This window comes from Coffea eugenioides, chromosome 7 (assembly GCF_003713205.1).
Source record: "Coffea eugenioides isolate CCC68of chromosome 7, Ceug_1.0, whole genome shotgun sequence".
Lineage (NCBI taxonomy): Eukaryota > Viridiplantae > Streptophyta > Magnoliopsida > Gentianales > Rubiaceae > Coffea > Coffea eugenioides.
In genome coordinates, this window is record NC_040041.1 from 38,322,020 (window position 1) to 38,337,130 (window position 15,111).

Here is a 15,111-nt window from a genome sequence, read left to right on the forward strand (position 1 = left end):
TTTATTAGGAGCATTTGTTTTTCCTCGAATTTTACCTCACTTGCCGAGCTATCTATAGCTTTTTTCCTCTCTTCTTTTGCCCCGGCGCTCACATTTTCTTTCTTTTTTGAACAATACTTCTCATACTCCTGTTGCAATTTCAATTGGTCTTCATGCACTTGTTTTGGGGAAAGGGGAGCTTGTGGCGACCCCACTTCCCCCTAAGGCGAACCAGAGGGTTGGCGGGCCGTCTACCTAGCTCTCGCCAGGACTCACGCAAGCAATCTAGCCCAAATTCTTCTGAAGAATAAACTAAGCTATTACAACACCGTTTCCTTCCAGATAGACTGATAACTAAATCCTCATTAACTTCAAAGATAACAAGATTTATAAGATAGCTAATCGACGGCTCTTAAACACTTCACGCGTTACTTACAAGGATTAAAGCCATACCATCCCAAATACATATAATTTCACACAACAAAAATATATACATACTAGCCAAATGACAGAATTAGGATTTACACATTTTCCAGCTTCAAGTGGCAATCCAAAATAAAAGATACAATGTTTAACTCAAACTACATGCATAAAAGTGAAATTAGATTTCAAGTCTTGCTCAAGTGCCAGGACCTGTCAAGGAAAACAAATGAACGTGGGGTGAGCTAAAACTCAGTGGTGCCCCAAAACATGCAATCACGTAAATCAAACAGCGAGTAACAATTTCACAAATTGAACAATTAGGAAAGTGTATAACAGCACAAGATAGAATACAGGGGCTCTCAGGAGCCATTCTCCACGAACTTGATCAAAATTTTCCGTAGCCGACCCTCCGTCAACTTTCACTACCTAAGGTCCATGTAGATCTTCTTATTTTTCTTAACTCCGGCCACCAATCCTACCCCTTTACCGGGCCCGCACGACAAACACGAGAGTGGTAATACTCGAGTATACCTTAGGCTGGTCGAGGGATTCACCCAACGACGTTACGTCCAACACTTATAGACTAGTCGAGGGATTCACCCAACGACTTTATGTCCGACACTTGATTTTTATAGACTGGTCGAGGGATTCACCCGACGACTTTACGTCCGACACTTATAGACTAGTCGAGGGATTCACCCAACAACTTTACGTCCGACACTTGATTTTTTTATAGACTGGTCGAGGAATTCACCCAACGACTTTTCGTCCAACACTTGATTACCAGGTCAGGATAAGAGGCCCTCCCACCCTTAAGGTGTGGTACATTCCCCTACCTAGTAATTTAGCACTTAGCAAGCGCAAGCAAGATATTCACGAAAAACACTTCAAGCAAGTCACCACTCGAAAGGCTAGTGTGATAAAGTACACACTGCTCACTTCAATGGATCAGCAATCATTTTTGGCAATTATCACATAACGAGTCGATAAAGCACTTTAACCAAATAGTGTCACGACCCCACCTCCCCCTAAGGTGAACCAGAGGGTTTGGCGGGCCGCCTGCCCAGCTCTCGCCGGGACTCAGTCGTTCACTACAAACCTCAATTAAATGCAAGATACGATCTCAAATAAAAATCAAATATCCCAAAACTTTACATATCAAAAGCGAAGCGTCCACGCTTCCGTAGCGCCACTCAGATCCTTGATACCAACTATTATACAGGAGGAAGTCCAAAACTAGACTATTACACATCCAATCACTTCTAAACGTTCAATACAATCCCAATATGAATGATTACACAAAAGGAAATCCAAATTCAATCCATACATGATATAATCCATGATTAAGCACTACAAGCCCTTCCTTCGCCTTGAGCCCTGTGGAGGGGAATAAAACATTTTTGGGGTGAGCTAGAAGCTCAGCGAGTAACCAGCAAAATCAGTTATCAAATCAGTTTCACAATCGTTCATTTCAATAATGTCATTTCAATATGGAGTATCAATAATTCCAGAAACATTTACAATGGAAAGCGATAGTAACATTCATGAAAAGGATACGTTCGTTCTCCTGTCATTTCATTGCATTTGGTTTCATTCGTGCATTCATTCACCCCGTCCCTGGCTTTTGGCCAGGCTCCACCAACCTACAAGGTAATACTCGAGTATACCGAAACGTTCACCCAAGTTCCTAGTCGCCCGACCAAGTCCGCTTCTGGCTCGAGACGACCGGTAACAAGGGGCAATGGCCAGTTCAGCCCAAAAGGCTTACATTCATGCGCAAGTAGCATTTAAACATTAATCATTGAAAATTTCATATTTATTTAGGTCGAGTGCGATAAAGTACACACTCGCCTAGAAAACTCGTTTTAACAATCACTGAAAGCAAAATCAATAATAACAAGACACTAATGCAAGCACGCATGATATGTAAGAAACAGTTCCAAAAGTAACTTTGAAAACGGTTCAAAAGTAGATAATGCAGTAAAGCGGTTCAAAAGTAAATTTGGAAACAGTTTGAGGTCACTCACCTCAATGGCTCAGCAATCATCCATCATACACTCAATGCAATCAAGTCCTTTCAAAGTTCGGACAGCACTTCCCCTGAATTTGCTTACTTTTCCAGCCATCATGGCTTCATTATATCCTCAGCCAGTCCCAAAGGTACACACACACAACAAGTTCATCCAATAGCCATTCAGCAAGCTCCAAGTAGTACCAGTACAAGTCAAGCTAGGGAAAAGTCCGGAAATGAAAGTTAAACGCAAAACCAGAAAAACAATTTTGACGTCATTTTGCGGTAATGGCACAAAATGCTCTACGCTTATCGGATGAGGGTGTAAGACCCACCATCTCGAAGCTAAAAGATAGGGCTACAACAATGTAGAAGGCCACTCAGTCCAAATCCTAGCACAACTAGGTCAAATATGCAGAATACCAAACCAGAACCGTAATTGCAGGTTTACAAATCACACTATGCTGTAATTAGTCCAACTCAGTCTATACAGGTCCAAATGCACTGATTTTAAAGGCATGCGGTAGCTAAGGCATCAAGCTACATTTCATCAGAATACACCAACATCCAAATCCAAAACAATTCCAGTCAAAACAGACGATTACAAGCGCAGTTCGCACATTCTGATCAACCCAGAACAGCAACAGTAAAATCGACATATCTCATTCTACACTACTCCAATTGCCAATTCGGAGGCCAATTCCTGAAATTTTACAGGAATCTCAAACACATCAATACCTACAACTTTCATGTTTTAAACAAAGGCCAATTCGGTCTCTAACCATATGATACAAAACCGGACAGAAAAGGGGGTTATGAAACCCTAACTTTTCACATTTCAATCCAAACCCAAAATTGGTTGCAATTTCCTATCATACACACCTACTAGAGTCATAACCCCTCATTACCAACCATCATAAATAACCACAACACCATGATCACATTAAACCAGAAAATTCCTCAAAAAAATAAAAACTTCACCAATTCATTCCAAACCAAGAAATAAACCACAATTCTCAACACTATAGCCACCATTAGGCACAAATTAAACATCATTAGGTGTAAGAGGAAGTGTAATTGTCACGACCCCACCTCCTCCTAAGGCGAACCAGAGGGTTCGGCGGGCCGCCTGCCCAGCTCTTGCCGGGACTCAGTCGTTCACTACAATCCTCAATTGAATTTCAAGATATATATATCAAATATACATCAAAGGTTCCCAAACTTTACATATCAAAAGCGAAGCGTCCACGCTTCCGCTACGCCACTCTGATCCTTGATACCAACCATTCACACGGAGAACTTTAATACAAACGTTTCCTTCACCTCGAGCCCTGTGGAGGGGAATAAAATATTTTTGGGGTGAGCTAGAAGCTCAGCGAGTAACCGGTAAAATCATTAAACAAATATTTTTCACAATGTTACATTTCGGTCATTTCGATGATGTCATGATTCAGAGATCAAATGTTCGTTTAGTGCTCTCGTGAGCCAGGGAAATCACAGCACTTGAACACCCAACGCTCAAATAGATCATTTAACATTAACATTAACATTAGGAGGGAGCCCCCTTTTTGAGCTCCAGATGAACATGAACATAAACAAACGGAGGAGACGTTGGTGTTCAGCACAAGACTCCCCAAGTACTCATTTCAAGCCAAAACATGTCATGAACTCACATGCAAGCACACATGATATGCAATCGAGTAAATAATGCAAGAAACATTTCATAAGAAGTTTTAACAATAGTTTGGGGTCACTCACCTCCACGGCTCAGAAATCATCCATCATATAACATTGCCTTGGTCAAATCCAAGTCTTAGATCACAAACTCAATGCAAACAAATCCCTTCAAAGTCCGGACAGCACTTCCCCTGAATTTGCTAACTTTTCCAGCCATCATGGCTTCATTATTTCCTCATTCCAACCCAAAGATACACACACAACAACAAGTTCATCCAATAGCCATTCAGCAAGCTCCAAGTAGTACTAGTACAAGTCAAGCTAGGGAAAAGTCCAGAAATGAAAGTTAAACTCAAAACCAGAAAAACAGGTTTTGACGTCATTTTACGGTAATGGCACCAAAGGCACTACGATTATCGGATGAAGGTCCAAGACCCACCGTTTCGAAGATAAGAGATAGGGCTACAATATTCCAGAAGGTCACTCAACCCAGTTTCGAGTGTAACCAGGTAAAAAATGCAAGAAACTATACCAGAATCACAAAAACAGATTCACAGAACGCATTCCAGCGGAAACATCATAAATCAGGTTCTCCAATTCCAAATCCAGAAATTCCAAAACCAGATAAAAGCTAAGAAACAGGGCTACATTTCATCAGAAGACCTCAACAACCAATTCGGAAGAAATTCCAGCCAAAACAACCAATTACAGTCGCAAATCCCAATTTCGGGTAAACCAGAACAGCAATAGTAATTTCGACTTTTCTGACTCTACGCTACTCCGATTGACCTGAAATTTTACAGGCACCCTTAAAACATCAATACCTACAACTTTCATGTTTTGACCCAAGGCCAATTCTGTGACGCCCCCACTTCTCCCTAAGGCGAACCAAAGGGTATCCGCGGGACGCCTGCCCAGCTCTCGCCGGGACTCACTACAATCGATCATTCAAAAGCTCGAAATACTTTAAGTAACCTCAATACATAATTAAAGTACTTCGAATATCTCACACTTACAATTATGCAGCTTTCAAGCTTAAATACAACCCAATGGAAAAGGGGTACTATAGCCATCCGTTATAATATAACTTAAAGTCTTCAAAAGAAAACAATCTAGTACTACTCACGAGCACCCTTGGTCTCGAACCCTGTAAAAGAAATCCACAACGTGGTATGAGCTACACAGCCCAGTGAGGTTCCAAGACACTCTAACAGTTCAAATAAATCAAATAAGTTGGGCATATCATACGCATGGTTCAAGGTTACACAATGGCATGTTATCATGAGGCAATAATCATTGTACAGGTAATTTGAGCATATCATAGGTATGGCACGTTTTCATAAAACGGTTATCATTATGTAAAATAAACACACATTGAAGGATACGGTGTTCCAGTGGAACTCTGTCGGTCATCTGCACCTTATGACTTCCGGATCCCCTCGGTTTGACTGGCCATCACCTTATCCCTCCAGTGGTAATACTCGAGTATACCGAAACGGTTGTCCAGGGTTCCAACCTACCCGACCGAGTCCAGTCCTGGCTCGAGTAGGTCAGTAACCGAGGCAGGGCCCAAGTTCAACTTAGAGCTTACAACATGCACAAGTAATCAAGTAATTCGGCAAAAGGTAAAATTCATCATTTGAGTAGGTCGAGTGAGGTAAAGTACACACTCGCCTAACAATGATGGACAACTTCATATAACATGCGATTCATGATAATCAAGTGATCAAGTAAGTTGGTGATCACGTAAGCAGATAATCAAGTAAGCAAGTAGCCGAATGGATTAGAAAACGGTAAGTAAACACGGTAAACGGTAAACGGTGGTAATTACGGTTAATTGGCAGACATATGTCATTTTAATAGGCCACCATTGGCCGATTTTCACTTTTTCCACATAAGAGTCGAGGAGATTCACTCCAACCGACTTATGCTGTCATAGCATAATTAATCATTTAAACACATCATGTAGATATGCTCTCCAAACATTTCATATCTAGTATTTCAAGTAATCACATAAATATGCTCTTTAAGCATTTCATATCGAATAGTTCAAATATACATATTTCAGGTATTTCATGTCGAGTAATTCAAGTATACCTTATTCAGATATGCATGAGTGTGGTAAATACTTAACATATAGCACTTAACACTTAATAATCATGGGTTATGCATGTCATAGACTTATTCCAATTACGTATTCCTATATGGAACACTCACCTATAGCAACAAGAGAGTAATACTCAAACAAGTGTCTAGGCGTCCACTTCGAGTTCTTCTTGAAGGTCCCCTTGAGCGCCTGAGCAAATAACCATTAACTATTATACACTATCACTTAGAACTCCTACTTATCAAAGAAGGTTGTACAATCTAAAGGGAATTCATGAATTGGGCCTTAATTATTAATAATCGAGGCTCAAGAGTAAAGTTTTAAAGTCTAAAGAAAGAGACTAACATTTTTCATGAAATCGAGTTCAAAATGTTCAATCGGTATCGAGAAAAGAAGGCAAGTTTCCAAAATCTCATTTCTAAGAAATTGTCAAATTTTAGCTTTGGGTGTCAATTCTAGAAAAATTGTATCTTGCACTACGTAGGTCCAAAATTGGAAAGCTTGATACCATTGGAAACTACATTCCGAGTACTACAAGTTTCTAGAAGACACTTTTCCATGATTCGAAATGGAAGGTATTCAAAAGTTGGATCAAAGTTACTGCTGTAGAATACTAAGACAGTTTCAAGGTTGGTTTTTTGGCCAATTTTGGAAATTCAGTAAAATTCACTTGTTTTGAACTAACCTTTGAAATTTGGAAATCAAATAGTGTTGCAATCCAAGAGTATAACAAAACAAGCGGATTGAGAAACGGAGTTTCGAGCACCAAGATATAGTAGCCCCAAGTTGAGGAAGATTCAAGACTGAAGAGAATTTCCAGTTTTGAACCTCCAACACTAGAAATTTAATTGGGTATCGAAACGAACTTGGATTGGTACCAAAATTGGCAGTATTTTACTCCCATATGAAAGGTACCACTCTATCAAATTTCAGGGAAAAATACTTTCGATAAGATAGTTAATTAGTCAACCAAAGTTCAGGAAAATTATAAGGCAATCTGCCTTGAGACTTTCATTACCCAATTCAAAACGTCTAATCAAGCAAACTATACAATCATGGTTCATTTGTGAAATAAAGGCCTAAGAAACATCCATAATGCCTTTGGTAAGTGTTTAGTATCAAGAACATCAATTAACAAGTTCACTCCAATATCTTGTTCCAAACCAGTCCAACATTAGTGTTTTTCCAAAACAGAGCAGTCCACTTGTTTCAGTCACAACTCAGTCAATTTAACTCGAAATCGAGCATGGCTTACGCCGTTGGAAAATACGTTCATAGGGGTAAAATATCACAGAAGAAATCATTTCCAAATTCGGCACCAATCTGGTTCAAAATCGGGCATCAAGTTGCTGCCTGAACACTTCATTCCAGATGAACAGAGCAACAGGACAGCGAACTTAAAACATTTGGTTCGGCTTGCTCACAAAGAATCAGAACGTGTATTATATACCAAATTAAAGCCAGGAATGTCTAGTTTCCAACGCCACCAACGGCACATGATTTCGACATCCGAGGACAGAGTTACAGCCAAAATACTACCACTGGTCAGAATCATACGCGAACAGTTTTCCAGATTGCTAGTTTCTCAAGAAAAATTCATTTGCTCAATCAAACCTCAATATTTTCCAATGAAATTTTTCACACATCTAATACATCCTATAAACATCTAATTCAAGCCATTAAACCATTAAAAATTGGCCTGGAAATGGCCGAACATGGCAGGGGCAAAATCGGAAGTTTTTGCTTCTTACACCCAATGAAGTTTCTACTAATTACCCACCACTAATGCATCATTATAACCACTAAACCAACAATATAATCACCATCAATCATCACATCAGCAACAATAACCCAAGTGTGGGAATTCCAAGAGCCCACTATCACATTTTTACACCATACACAAGCTAACCAAATGCATGCATGAACTTAACAAGGTAAGATAGCTTCCAAACTTCAAGTTTTCAAGAGTGGATCATCACTTACTTTGGGTTGATGTTCAGCAGAATTTTCGGCCCTCTATTACCCCAGAAAAACCGTGATTTCCAGCCCTTGTTTGCAGCTCAAAATGATCCTCAAGTGTCAAGCTAGGTGTGGTGCAAGTTTGGTTAATTTTGGAGATGATTTGGAGTGGTTTTGAGTGAGATTAGTGAAATTTTGTTGCAAATGAGTTAGAGAGAGGAGGGAGCTGGCCGGCTGTTTGAAGCTCAAGAGAGAGAGAGAGTGATCAGATTTTAGCTTCCAAGAGAAGACATTAACTTGTGGCCTCAAGTCACCCATTAGTCAACTCACATTAGGGTGCGTTTGGCGCGATTAGGGCTCGATTTTCTCGCGCGTTTGGTTCACTAGTGCACTAAACCTCCAATGTATTTATATTCATGTAGATAATATTCACTCTTAATTGTCCCGAAATAAAGGTCTAAAGTCCCTCAAATAAAGTCGCGCGTGTGAAAACGCGTACCGTCAATTTTTTACGCTATAACGCGAAACCTCCGGGAAATTCTTATAACGATAGTACTAATAACTATCACTTGAGTATTTAAACATTAAAATACCGAATTTAGGTCCATTGTACATGTCTCCAATATTCCAAACTTATTGTACTCTCAAGCGGATAAAATCTTCAAGCACTATTCACTGTTTTTACTAAACGCGCTCCAGGAAATTAATTCATGAAATGAGTTACTTTAAAAATATAACGAAGTTATATTACCATGTATTTAGGTCTAATAAGACTAGAAAATATTCCTCGAGGCAAATATCCAATTAAATAATTTATTAAGCCACAAATTAGGCTAAAAAAATAATAGTTTTTACGAGTCCTCACAACCTCCCCTCCTTAAAAGAATTTCGTCCTCGAAATTCATACCTTCTGTAATCTCAGACAACTCTGAACCATGTGGTGTGTTCATGTTATGCTTTCTTTCTGATGCCATTGGTCGGTTTCTCCTTCCATTGACTTGTCGAGGGACAGTTCCATTTCCTTGTGGAGCAGTAGTTTCTCGTGGATACCTCCTTGGACAGTCATGAACTTTATGGTTGGTACTCCCACACCCCATACACTTTCGTCCCTTTAGCCAACAGTTTTCTTCAATGTGATTCGTCCTTCCACAATATCCACAAGTCGGACGAGGTGTTGTGACCTGACTGGCTTGCGAGGTTTTCTTTGATCGTGTCTGTTCTACTGAAGTCCCTCGCGACATAGTTCCTTTTGGTTCCTTTATCATGAGTGGTGCAGGAAATAACAGTCCTACTCCATCCACTTCTTTTCTAACTTTGGGTGGTGGTCCATTTCCTCCTAGTGTACTATCAGATGCATCTCTTTTCCTTGCTTGGAGAGCTCTCAGTTGAGATTTTGTGCTTTCTACCCTTTGCGCTTTTTCGAGAGCGTCACTAAATGTTTCAACCTGTGCTGCAGCAAGGGCATCTTGGATTTCCAAATCTAATCCTTGGATAAACCTTCTTATTCTCTTCCGTTCAGTAGCCACCAATTCTGGGGCATATGTAGATAACTTTGTAAAGCGTGTTTCATACTCAGCTACGCTCAAAGTTCCTTGACGAAGCTTTATAAAATCATCTTCTCTCTTTTCTTGGACAAGTGGAGGAAGAAATTTCTCATTAAATTCACGTACAAAGTTTATCCAAGTCCTTAGGGTTTGATCTCTTTCCCACTTGTTTCTTATAACATTCCACCAGGCTCGGGCTGCTCCTTCAAGTTGAAATACAGCAAAGGTGACTTGTCTCTCCTCTGTGTAATCCAAGGCATCGAATATATTTCTTATATTCTCTAACCAATTCTCAGCCACCTCTGGATCAGGTCCTCCAGCAAACTTGGGCGGGGAAAATTTTTGAAACCGCTCTAAAGCTCGATCCTCCCCTATCTCTTGGTTTCCACGTTGGTTTCCTTGTCCAACACCTTGACCTTGTTGAGCTACCAAGAGCTCCAGGATATCCGTCATGCGAGTTAAAACTTGTCCCATTTGGTCATTTCCTCTCCCAACACTTGACTCAACGTTTTGATCAATACCGGACCCATTAGCTACTCTTTCATTTCGGGGTTGTCTAGGTTGACGTCCCTTTCGTTGTCCTCTAGTTTCCATGTTCACAACTAATCTATACGCACATGCATAACCCTCACACTTAGTTAAAATTGAACTATACTCATATACCAGTAGCAACATTTAAAGAGAATGAAGTCACTTACACAAATAACATTATCACTATGCAAGTAAACACAAACTAGAGTTCATTAAATTATAAAACAAGTTATGGCCAAGTAAAGTTCATGCCAAGTCAAAGTCAATAGCAAAATAAACAAGTGATCATCACAAGTACATTCATCTTCAAGGCGCAGACTCTAAGTTCTACTCCCATCGTCTCACTATAAAAGATCACAAGTAGGGATTCACTAGATTATTGGAACTAGACGATTCTCATTCCCTAACATGCTCGATTTCAATCCCAACACAAGGATCTTTTGAGTTACAATATTTTCCATCTTCCACTCTTAATTATTGTACCATCTTAACCAAACAATTATTGGTTTCCTGCAACCATTCACATGAAATATCGATTCATTCTTATTCCCCAAAAATGGAGATATAAAGTCCTTATGGTTGCCCTCAACTCTCAAGTACTCGGGTACAAGAATCCGAAATAAGGTAATTCACAACTCGAGCCGGCCGGTCCCAAGACTAAATCACCACATTCGAGATTCCTACCCAACATACATATCAAATTCCCTCCAATTATCAAGATAAAGGTTTTACAACCTATAACATTCATGATTCACAGCTTACATTTTTTTTTTTGAAGGGCACTTAAACCTTTACTCAATCACATAGTAAGGACCATAACACCACTTGGTCCTATCTTGCTCCTTTGTAGAGACCACGTGAATTGGCTCTAAATTTCATTGCTACAAGCAATCATTTAACTTTCAAACCAGTCCCACAGTCCGGCATCCTAAACATTTAAGCCTAGGATACACTACAAAGATCTGAAGCCTAAGCTCTGATACCAACTGTGACGCCCCCACTTCTCCCTAAGGCGAACCAAAGGGTATCCGCGGGACGCCTGCCCAGCTCTCGCCGGGACTCACTACAATCGATCATTCAAAAGCTCGAAATACTTTAAGTAACCTCAATACATAATTAAAGTACTTCGAATATCTCACACTTACAATTATGCAGCTTTCAAGCTTAAATACAACCCAATGGAAAAGGGGTACTATAGCCATCCGTTATAATATAACTTAAAGTCTTCAAAAGAAAACAATCTAGTACTACTCACGAGCACCCTTGGTCTCGAACCCTGTAAAAGAAATCCACAACGTGGTATGAGCTACACAGCCCAGTGAGGTTCCAAGACACTCTAACAGTTCAAATAAATCAAATAAGTTGGGCATATCATACGCATGGTTCAAGGTTACACAATGGCATGTTATCATGAGGCAATAATCATTGTACAGGTAATTTGAGCATATCATAGGTATGGCACGTTTTCATAAAACGGTTATCATTATGTAAAATAAACACACATTGAAGGATACGGTGTTCCAGTGGAACTCTGTCGGTCATCTGCACCTTATGACTTCCGGATCCCCTCGGTTTGACTGGCCATCACCTTATCCCTCCAGTGGTAATACTCGAGTATACCGAAACGGTTGTCCAGGGTTCCAACCTACCCGACCGAGCCCAGTCCTGGCTCGAGTAGGTCAGTAACCGAGGCAGGGCCCAAGTTCAGCTTAGAGCTTACAACATGCACAAGTAATCAAGTAATTCGGCAAAAGGTAAAATTCATCATTTGAGTAGGTCGAGTGAGGTAAAGTACACACTCGCCTAACAATGATGGACAACTTCATATAACATGCGATTCATGATAATCAAGTGATCAAGTAAGTTGGTGATCACGTAAGCAGATAATCAAGTAAGCAAGTAGCCGAATGGATTAGAAAACGGTAAGTAAACACGGTAAACGGTAAACGGTGGTAATTACGGTTAATTGGCAGACATATGTCATTTTAATAGGCCACCATTGGCCGATTTTCACTTTTTCCACATAAGAGTCGAGGAGATTCACTCCAACCGACTTATGCTGTCATAGCATAATTAATCATTTAAACACATCATGTAGATATGCTCTCCAAACATTTCATATCTAGTATTTCAAGTAATCACATAAATATGCTCTTTAAGCATTTCATATCGAATAGTTCAAATATACATATTTCAGGTATTTCATGTCGAGTAATTCAAGTATACCTTATTCAGATATGCATGAGTGTGGTAAATACTTAACATATAGCACTTAACACTTAATAATCATGGGTTATGCATGTCATAGACTTATTCCAATTACGTATTCCTATATGGAACACTCACCTATAGCAACAAGAGAGTAATACTCAAACAAGTGTCTAGGCGTCCACTTCGAGTTCTTCTTGAAGGTCCCCTTGAGCGCCTGAGCAAATAACCATTAACTATTATACACTATCACTTAGAACTCCTACTTATCAAAGAAGGTTGTACAATCTAAAGGGAATTCATGAATTGGGCCTTAATTATTAATAATCGAGGCTCAAGAGTAAAGTTTTAAAGTCTAAAGAAAGAGACTAACATTTTTCATGAAATCGAGTTCAAAATGTTCAATCGGTATCGAGAAAAGAAGGCAAGTTTCCAAAATCTCATTTCTAAGAAATTGTCAAATTTTAGCTTTGGGTGTCAATTCTAGAAAAATTGTATCTTGCACTACGTAGGTCCAAAATTGGAAAGCTTGATACCATTGGAAACTACATTCCGAGTACTACAAGTTTCTAGAAGACACTTTTCCATGATTCGAAATGGAAGGTATTCAAAAGTTGGATCAAAGTTACTGCTGTAGAATACTAAGACAGTTTCAAGGTTGGTTTTTGGCCAATTTTGGAAATTCAGTAAAATTCACTTGTTTTGAACTAACCTTTGAAATTTGGAAATCAAATAGTGTTGCAATCCAAGAGTATAACAAAACAAGCGGATTGAGAAACGGAGTTTCGAGCACCAAGATATAGTAGCCCCAAGTTGAGGAAGATTCAAGACTGAAGAAGAATTTCCAGTTTTGAACCTCCAACACTAGAAATTTAATTGGGTATCGAAACGAACTTGGATTGGTACCAAAATTGGCAGTATTTTACTCCCATATGAAAGGTACCACTCTATCAAATTTCAGGGAAAAATACTTTCGGTAAGATAGTTAATTAGTCAACCAAAGTTCAGGAAAATTATAAGGCAATCTGCCTTGAGACTTTCATTACCCAATTCAAAACGTCTAATCAAGCAAACTATACAATCATGGTTCATTTGTGAAATAAAGGCCTAAGAAACATCCATAATGCCTTTGGTAAGTGTTTAGTATCAAGAACATCAATTAACAAGTTCACTCCAATATCTTGTTCCAAACCAGTCCAACATTAGGGTTTTTCCAAAACAGAGCAGTCCACTTGTTTCAGTCACAACTCAGTCAATTTAACTCGAAATCGAGCATGGCTTACGCCGTTGGAAAATACGTTCATAGGGGTAAAATATCACAGAAGAAATCATTTCCAAATTCGGCACCAATCTGGTTCAAAATCGGGCATCAAGTTGCTGCCTGAACACTTCATTCCAGATGAACAGAGCAACAGGACAGCGAACTTAAAACATTTGGTACGGCTTGCTCACAAAGAATCAGAACGTGCATTATATACCAAATTAAAGCCAGGAATGTCTAGTTTCCAACGCCACCAACGGCACATGATTTCTACATCCGAGGACAGAGTTACAGCCAAAATACTACCACTGGTCAGAATCATACGCGAACAGTTTTCCAGATTGCTAGTTTCTCAAGAAAAATTCATTTGCTCAATCAAACCTCAATATTTTCCAATGAAATTTTTCACACATCTAATACATCCTATAAACATCTAATTCAAGCCATTAAACCATTAAAAATTGGCCTGGAAATGGCCGAACATGGCAGGGGCAAAATCGGAAGTTTTTGCTTCTTACACCCAATGAAGTTTCTACTAATTACCCACCACTAATGCATCATTATAACCACTAAACCAACAATATAATCACCATCAATCATCACATCAGCAACAATAACCCAAGTGTGGGAATTCCAAGAGCCCACTATCACATTTTTACACCATACACAAGCTAACCAAATGCATGCATGAACTTAACAAGGTAAGATAGCTTCCAAACTTCAAGTTTTCAAGAGTGGATCATCACTTACTTTGGGTTGATGTTCAGCAGAATTTTCGGCCCTCTATTACCCCAGAAAAACCGTGATTTCCAGCCCTTGTTTGCAGCTCAAAATGATCCTCAAGTGTCAAGCTAGGTGTGGTGCAAGTTTGGTTAATTTTGGAGATGATTTGGAGTGGTTTTGAGTGAGATTAGTGAGCAGAAATTTTGTTGCAAATGAGTTAGAGAGAGGAGGGAGCTGGCCGGCTGTTTGAAGCTCAAGAGAGAGAGAGAGTGATCAGATTTTAGCTTCCAAGAGAAGACATTAACTTGTGGCCTCAAGTCACCCATTAGTCAACTCACATTAGGGTGCGTTTGGCGCGATTAGGGCTCGATTTTCTCGCGCGTTTGGTTCACTAGTGCACTAAACCTCCAATGTATTTATATTCATGTAGATAATATTCACTATTAATTGTCCCGAAATAAAGGTCTAAAGTCCCTCAAATAAAGTCGCGCGTGTGAAAACGCGTACCGTCAATTTTTTACGCTATAACGCGAAACCTCCGGGAAATTCTTATAACGATAGTACTAATAACTATCACTTGAGTATTTAAACATTAAAATACCGAATTTAGGTCCATTGTACATGTCTCCAATATTCCAAACTTATTGTACTCTCAAGCGGATAAAATCTTCAAGCACTATTCACTGTT